This window comes from Oncorhynchus keta, unplaced genomic scaffold, assembly GCF_023373465.1.
Source record: "Oncorhynchus keta strain PuntledgeMale-10-30-2019 unplaced genomic scaffold, Oket_V2 Un_contig_3262_pilon_pilon, whole genome shotgun sequence".
NCBI classification, from domain to species: Eukaryota; Metazoa; Chordata; class Actinopteri; order Salmoniformes; family Salmonidae; genus Oncorhynchus; species Oncorhynchus keta.
Window position 1 is genome coordinate 1 of NW_026287163.1, and position 8,729 is coordinate 8,729.

At 42.9% G+C, this 8,729-nt stretch overlaps 2 long non-coding RNA genes across 16 annotated transcripts; one reads left to right on the forward strand and one right to left on the reverse strand.

Moving 5' to 3' along the window:
• Positions 1-375: 375 nt before the first annotated feature.
• LOC127923804 (uncharacterized) lies at positions 376-3,898 on the reverse strand. Its single transcript, XR_008115405.1, has 3 exons — positions 3,560-3,898; positions 1,325-1,424; positions 376-1,275 (listed from the first exon to the last, which is right to left on the reverse strand). It is a non-coding gene; the product is annotated as an uncharacterized LOC127923804 (long non-coding RNA).
• On the forward strand, positions 1,308-2,941 carry LOC127923802 (uncharacterized). 15 transcript variants are annotated; one of them, XR_008115391.1, is made up of 6 exons: positions 1,308-1,418; positions 1,568-1,667; positions 2,015-2,064; positions 2,163-2,212; positions 2,562-2,661; positions 2,812-2,941. It is a non-coding gene; the product is annotated as an uncharacterized LOC127923802 (long non-coding RNA). The 15 variants fall into 15 exon arrangements; XR_008115397.1 differs by lacking the exon at positions 2,812-2,941 and adding an exon at positions 2,312-2,361 and having other exon boundaries at positions 2,612-2,750; XR_008115395.1 differs by lacking the exon at positions 2,562-2,661 and having other exon boundaries at positions 2,762-2,935.
• Positions 3,899-8,729: the final 4,831 nt, after the last annotated feature.

The following is an 8,729-nucleotide window of genomic DNA, read 5'->3' on the forward strand; positions in this document are numbered from 1 at the left end:
GTTCTATAGTAATACATAATGTTCTATAGAATACATAACGTTCTGTAGTAATACATAACGTTCTATAGTAATACATAACGTTCTATAGTAATACATAACGTTTCTATAGTAATTTATAACGTTCTATAGTAATACATAACGTTCTATAGTAATACATAACGTTCTATAGTAATACATAACGTTCTGTAGTAATTCATAACGTTCTATAGTAATACATAACGTTCTATAGTAATACATAACATTCTATAGTAATACATAACGCTCTATAGTAATACATAACGTTCTGTAGTAATTCATAACGCTCTATAGTAATACATAACGTTCTATAGTAATACATAACGCTTCTATAGTAATACATAACGTTCTATAGTAATACATAACGTTCTGTAGTAATACATAACGTTCTATAGTAATACATAACGTTCTATAGTAATACATAACGTTCTATAGTAATACATAACGCTCTGTAGTAATACATAACGCTCTATAGTAATACAAATCTGGTGCTAGTAGGGCTTAAATGAGAGGCCTTGAGTCTGAAACAGCAGTCTGAAAATGTTATCCCTGTAACCTTGAATAGAACATGTTGTGACTGGCCCTCAGCACCACAGCGAAATAACCGTTAGGGTCCAAAATGTATTGTATTCAGGAGATTATTGAGGAGGGTTCTATGTAGAGTAACGAATCATGGCTAGCTCTATACATGACATTCCTATGACTCGGTCCTGGCCCCCTTCACCCTTTCACCCTCTGAATGGTACACACACAATCCATGTCTCAAGGTTGAAAAATCTTTCTTCTATATCATGGAGGTCTGTAAACAATTGTTTAAGTGCATGCCGCCACCTACTGTGCTGGAATGTACGATCAATCATGACCTGTACAATTCTGTACTTCCAATGAAAATAAAATACAAATACATCCCTACTAACTTCTTCCCCTCACCAACCTTTATCTATATCATACTGAAACATTCCACCCATAGGATTTCAACAGTAACATCGTTACCCCAATATCTCTTTTGCAGTCTCCACAATAACCTTCAAACTGGCATTTCTGCTTTCCACACCGAGTCGTATTGATAACCTTACCAATAAAAGCTATGAAGTCAACTTTATTCATTATCAAAGTGTAATTTGACACATATAAATAACAAGATTTCCGAATACAGGCCTCGAAACCACGCCAGGACCATCAGAAGCACCTACCCCGACAGTAGGTCCATCTAGTACAGAAGCAGTCATGAAAGCTTCATCAGTCTGACAGTAGGTCCACCTAGTACAGGAGCAGTCATGAAGCTTCATCAGTCTGACAGTAGGTTCACCTAGTACAGGAGCAGTCATGGAAGCTTCATCAGTCTGACAGTAGGTCCACCTAGTACAGGAGCAGTCATGGAAGCTTCATCAGTCTGACAGTAGGTCCACCTAGTACAGGAGCAGTCATGGAAGCTGCATCAGTCTGACTGTAGGTCCACCTAGTACAGAGCAGTCATGGAGGCTTCATCAGTCTGACAGTAGGTCCACCTAGTACAGGAGCAGTCATGGAAGCTGCATCAGTCTGACAGTAGGTCCACCTAGTACAGGAGCAGTCATGGAAGCTTCATCAGTCTGACAGTAGGTCCACATAGTACAGGAGCAGCCATGGAAGCTTCATCAGTCTGACTGTAGGTCCACCTGTACAGGAGCAGTCATGGAAGCTTCATCAGTCTGACAATAGTCCACCTAGTACAGGAGCAGTCATGGAAGCTTCATCAGTCTGACAATAGGTCCACCTAGTATAGGAGCAGTCATGGAAGCTTCATCAGTCTGACAATAGGTCCACCTAGTACAGGAGCAGTCATGGAAGCTTCATCAGTCTGACAATAGGTCCACCTAGTACAGGAGCAGTCATGGAAGCTTCATCAGTCTGACAATAGGTCCACCTAGTACAGAGCAGTCATGGAAGCTTCATCAGTCTGACAATAGGTCCACCTAGTACAGGAGCAGTCATGGAAGCTGCATCAGTCTGACAGTAGGTCCACCTAGTACAGGAGCAGTCATGGAAGCTTCATCAGTCTGACAGTAGGTCCACCTAGTACAGGAGCAGTCATGGAAGCTGCATCAGTCTGACAGTAGGTCCACCTAGTACAGGAGCAGTCATGAACTTCATCAGTCTGACAGTAGGTCCACATAGTACAGGAGCAGCCATGGAAGCTTCATCAGTCTGACTGTAGGTCCACCTAGTACAGAGCAGTCATGGAAGCTTCATCAGTCTGACAGTAGGTCCACCTAGTACAGGAGCAGTCATGGAAGCTGCATCAGTCTGACAATAGGTCCACCTAGTACAGGAGCAGTCATGGAAGCTTCATCAGTCTGACAGTAGGTCCACCTAGTACAGGAGCAGTCATGGAAGCTTCATCAGCCTGACAGTAGGTCCACCTAGTACAGGAGCAGTCATGGAAGCTTCATCAGTCTGACAATAGGTCCACCTAGTACAGGAGCAGTCATGGAAGCTTCATCAGTCTGACAATAGGTCCACCTAGTACAGGAGCAGTCATGGAAGCTTCATCAGCCTGACAGTAGGTCCACCTAGTACAGGAGCAGTCATGGAAGCTTCATCAGTCTGACAATAGGTCCACCTAGTACAGGAGCAGTCATGGAAGCTTCATCAGTCTGACAGTAGGTCCACCTAGTACAGGAGCAGTCATGGAAGCTTCATCAGTCTGACAATAGGTCCACCTAGTACAGGAGCAGTCATGGAAGCTTCATCAGTCTGACAATAGGTCCACCTAGTACAGGAGCAGTCATGGAAGCTTCATCAGTCTGACAATAGGTCCACCTAGTACAGGAGCAGTCATGGAAGCTTCATCATTCCACACTGTAGTTCTACCAATCTGTTTTATAGCCTCTGCATACGATACATCATGACTGATCCTATATCTCTGAAGCCTCTCTAGCCTTTCCCCAAAATTAAAGCACATAACCTTCACATTGCTTCCACATTCATTGTAATCATATTCCCCTCCGCACTTGGCACATATTTTCTTTCTTTACACCGAGCATCTACATCTCCCATTCCTTGCCATTTAAAACACCGCAGTGCATATGGGACAAATTCTTTAACATTGAAAGTAAGGAATCTTATCTGTACTTTTCCCAGCAAGACCTTCTCAAACCTCAACAGCACTGATAGGCTTCCACTTCTTTGACCCTCTTTCCTACTGATCAACCTTTTGATCTCAAACACTCTTCCTCCCTTCACATGTTCTTTTATATCATCTGTGGACATAGATATTGGGACCCCAGTGATGACTCCCCTCAATCTGGCGTAAACACCAGGGACATGTCTTTTAATTTTCTTCCCATTAAAGCTTTTCCATTTTCACAATCTTCTATTGCTGAGCCTGGCTACCATAACATATGAACAATATACCATTTCCAATTAACTGAGCTAATTTCACTTTACGCACCCCGTTCTTTACGGCGTTGGTTAGTCAGATAGGATGTAAATGAGGCCTTGTTGTCTCATCAAACACTGTCACCACTTTCCACTCCAACACATCATTACTCTTGCTTCCTACCTTGGCTCCCTTTATGCTTTCTTTACTAGATGCTCCATTGCGTTCTGTATCGTGATATTTCTTCTTCCTCCGTCTTTCCACTACCGACTATTCCGGTCTTTGACCCTTATCCTCCCGCTCCATATCATCAGAACTGACACCCATATTGTTTGCACTCCAGCACAGCTGTTGCTTCACCATCTTTTCCTCAATTTCCTCCATTTTATCCGCACTACTCCTGGCCATTTCTGGCCCGTTCGTTCCTGTTGCTACCGCTGCCTCTTATTGGCCGACAGGATCCCAAAAATCCTTCTTTAACCTGTCTCCTCCGCTTCATCCACACTGATTGATGATCCCTTATTGACATCAATCAGTGTAGATGACACAGCTTTCACCTGGATTTACCTGCTCAGTGTATACCCAACTGAAGCAGTCTCGTTCATGCCGTCCCTCTTATCAACACAAGAGGGCAGCCTTGTTCAGTTAATGCATGAAGGACAAATATACTGTTGCATATCTACTGTTATTTCAAATGTTTGAGAATCAGATAAGTAATGTTAAGAATGGAGTGACATCCAACTCATCAGAATAGTATGCGGTCATAGTCCAATAGTGGTTCGGTCAGAGCAATGACTGAGAGCAATGTAGGGTTTAATGAATAGCATATCAAATCAAATGTTGTTAGTCACATGCCCCGAATACAACTGGTGTCGACCTTACAGTGAAATGCTTACTTACGAGCCCCTGACCAACAATGAAGTTTAAAAAAAAATACAGATAAGAAATAAAAGCAACAAGTAATTAAAGTAATCAATGCGTGCATTTTTTTATTTACCTTTATTTAACTAGGCAAGTCAGTTAGGAACACATTCTTATTTTCTAACTGCCTGTTCAGGGGCAGAACGACAGATTTGTACCTTGTCAGCTCGGGGATTTGAACTTGCAACCTGTCAGGTACTAGTCCAACGCTCCACTAGGCTACCCTGACACCCCTGCCGCCAAATGCATGCATAGGTGTATCCATGTGGAAAAGTGTGTGTGAGTTTTTCCCAGGAATGATCAGACTATTATAGGTGAAAGGAAACTGCCAATATATGGTGATAAGCACTGCATTGGCCTGTATTTAACCTTGTAACTGTAACCCTCCCAATGGACAAGAGGTCAGTGATGTCTGCAGATAACAGGTTAAAGGTCATATATATTAATTATGTAACTATAGGCCTATCTGTGTGCCAGAAATAGGGCTGAACATCTTTTTGTGAAATCACTGTCAGTATACTTTATACAGTGTTGGCTGCACAGTCAATCAATCATTTTTGAATGAAGGTATTTTTAAAATGTATTAGGGCAAGTCTAAGGTAAAGCTTACAGGGTAAGTACAAGCTGAAACATGGCTGAATGTAGTAACAAGTAGTCAACAATTGTGTTGAATTATTTGCAGCAAGTACCCGTTATCATGACAGTAATCATGACAGTCTTTTACCTGCACTATCCTAAAGTTCTTTGAAAGAGTTAGCAGGTACAGTGAGTGGCAGGTATTTACCCAAGGTCAAAAAGAATGCATTACTGACTACTGTATGCACGTTTGTGATGATTACTGAATGTCTCTATACTTTACTGTGTGTGTGTATGCATGTGTGTTTTGTCACATGTGTACAGTTTGTATAAACTTTTGTGATATTAAAACTGAATGCTTTGACAACATAAAGGAAGGAACCAAATTGCGAACAATTCTGTATGTCTTTGGTCACATGTTGGCAGAACGTTTATGTACTGTATAAAATCATGTTTAGTGTGTTTGGATGAAGACCTTGAACAACACACTGCAAACATGAGAATAGCTCATGTGCCTGTGGTTCGGTGCATTATGTGTGTGTTTTTGTGCTTGTGGTTCGGTGCATTATGTGTGTGTTTTTGTGCCTGTGGTTCGGTGCATTATGTGTGTGTTTTTGTGCCTGTGGTTCGGTGCATTATGTGTGTGTTTTTGTGCCTGTGGTTCGGTGCATTATGTGTGTTTTTGTGCCTGTGGTTCGGTGCATTATGTGTGTGTTTTTGTGCCTGTGGTTCGGTGCATTATGTGTGTGTTTTGTGCCTGTGGCTCGGGGTGCATTATGTGTGTGTTTTTGTGCCTGTGCACGTGCCTGTGGTTCGGTGCATTATGTTTGTGTTTTGTGCCTGTGGCTCGGTGCATTATGTGTGTGTTTTGTGCCTGTGGTTCGGTGCATTATGTGTGTGTTTTTGTGCCTGTGGTTCGGTGCATTATGTGTGTGTTTTTGTGCCTGTGGTTCGGTGCATTATGTGTGTGTTTTTGTGCCTGTGGTTCCGGTGCATTATGTGTGTTTTTGTGCCTGTGGCTCGGTGCATTATGTGTGTGTTTTTGTGCCTGTGCACGTGCCTGTGGTTCGGTGCATTATGTGTGTGTTTTTGTGCCTGTGCACGTGCCTGTGGTTCGGTGCATTATGTGTGTGTTTTTGTGCCTGTGCACGTGCCTGTGGTTTGGTGCATTATGTGTGTTTTTGTGCCTGTGCACGTGCCTGTGGTTCGGTGCATTATGTGTGTGTTTTGTGCCTGTGGCTCGGTGCATTATGTGTGTGTTTTGTGCCTGTGCACGTGCCTGTGGTTCGGTGCATTATGTGTGTGTTTTTGTGCCTGTGCACGTGCCTGTGGTTCGGTGCATTATGTGTGTGTTTTTGTGCCTGTGCACGTGCCAGTGGTTTGGTGCATTATGTGTGTGTGTGGGAGTCTGAGTTTGGTCATGTCTATGTCTGTAATTGTTTGCTTGTGCGTCATACATATGTACTGTATGTGTAGCTACCAACCAGCATCTGTTGTGTTTTGCATGTGATCATGACTGAGAGTTTGTAATTCTGTGAATCATAGTATAGGTGATATACAGTAGACAGAGATCATTAGTGTTCTTATGAAGTGCTAGTTTTCCCTCATGTGTACATGCAGTGGCTGTGTGAGTGTTTGTGCTTGTGTGAATGAGTACTTGCTAGGTGTGAGTGTGTGTGTCATTCCCCCTTCTGCTCTCTTACTTGTTTACATCAGTCTGAATCAGCGGCTGTTGATTACTCCTACGTTCGTTCATATTTTTTATTTATTTCTCTCCGGTTCTTTCTCTCACCCCTCTCACTCTCCCTCTCTACTCCTGGCTCCCACGGCTCCCACGGTGTTATAATTATGTGCACATAGTTAAAGTACAAAAGGGAAAAGAATTCAATGTAAATATGGGTTCAAATCAAACTTTATATGTCACCACCGCCGAATACAACAGGTGTCGACTTGACCGTGAAATGCGGGTTGGGTTGAATTTCCAATGGTGTTTGTTCTTCACTGGCTGCCCTTTTTCTTCGCAGGTCACAAATCTTGGTGCTGTGATGGCACACTGTGGTGTTTCACCCAATAGATATGGGAGTTTATCAAAATTGGATTTGTTTTGGAATTATTTGTGGGTGTATGTAATCTGAGTCTCTCTCTCTCTCTCTCTCTCTCTCTCTCTCTCTCTCTTCTCTCTCTCTACTCTCTCCCTACTCTCTCTCTCTTCTCTCTCTCTACTCTCTCCCTACTCTCTCTCCCTACTCTCTCTCTCTCTCTCTCTCTCTCTACTCTCTCTTCTCTGTCTCTACTCTCTCCCTACTCTCTCTCTCTCTCTCTCTCTCTCTCTCTCTCTCTCTCTCTCTCTCTCTCTCTCTCTCTTCTCTCTCTTCTCTCTCCCTACTCTCTCTCCCTACTCTCTCTCTCTTCTCTCTCTTCTCTCACCCTACTCTCTCTTCTCTCTCTCTACTCTCACCCTACTCTCTCTTCTCTCTCTCTACTCTCTCCCTACTCTCTCTCTCTCTCTCTCTCTCTCTCTCTCTCTCTCTCTCTCTCCTCTCTCTCTCTCTCTCTCTCCTACTCTCTCTCCCTACTCTCTCCCTACTCTCTCTCCCTACTCTCTCTCTTCTCTCTCCCTACTCTCTCTCTTCTCTCTCTTCTCTCTCTTCTCTCTCCCTACTCTCTCTCTCCCTACTCTCTCTCTGTTCTCTCTCTTCTCTCTCTACTCTCTCACTACTCTCTCTCTCTTCTCTCTCTTCTCTCTCTCTCTCTCTCTCTCTCTCTCTCTCTCTCTCTTCTCTCTCTTCCCTCTCTCTACTCTCACCCTACTCTCTCTTCTCTCTCTCTACTCTCACCCTACTCTCTCTTCTCTCTCTCTACTCTCTCCCTACTCTCTCTCTCTCTCTCTCTCTCTCTCTCTTCTCTCTCTCTACTCTCTCCCTACTCTCTCTCTCTCTTCTCTCTCTCTACTCTCTCCCTACTCTCTCTCCCTACTCTCTCTCTCTCTCTCTCTCTACTCTCTCTTCTCTGTCTCTACTCTTGCCCTACTCTCTCTCTCTCTCTCTCTCAATTCAATTCAATTCAAGGGCTTTATTGGCATGGGAAACATGTGTTAACATTGCCAAAGCAAGTGAGGTAGACAACATACAAAGTGAATATATAAAGTGAAAAACAACAAAAATTAACAGTAAACATTACACATACAACAGTTTCAAAACAGTAAAGACATTACAAATGTCATATATATATATATATATACACAATGTACAAATAATTAAAGGACACAAGATAAAATAAATAAGCATAAATATGGGTTGTATTTACAATGGTGTTTGTTCTTCACTGGTTGCCCTTTCTCGTGGCAACAGGTCACAAATCTTGCTGCTGTGATGGCACACTGTGGAATTTCACCCAGTAGGTATGGGAGTTTTTCAAAAGTGGATATGTTTTCGAATTCTTTGTGGATCTGTGTGATCTGGGGGAAATATGTCTCTCTCTAATATGGTCATACATTGGGCAGGAGGTTAGGAAGTGCAGCTCAGTTTCCACCTCATTTTGTGGGCAGTGAGCACATAGCCTGTCTTCTCTTGAGAGCCATGTCTGCCTACGGCGGCCTTTCTCAATAGCAAGGCTATGCTCACTGAGTCTGTACATAGTCAAAGCTTTCCTTAATTTTGGGTCAGTCACAGTGGTCAGGTATTCTGCCGCTGTGTACTCTCTGTGTAGGGCCAAATAGCATTCTATTCTATTCTATTCTATTCTATTCTATTCTATTCTATTCTACTCTCTCTTCTCTTTCTCTTCTCTCACCCTACTCTCTCTCTCTCTTCTCTCTCTCTCCTCTCTCCCTACTCTCTCTCTCTTTTTCTCTCTT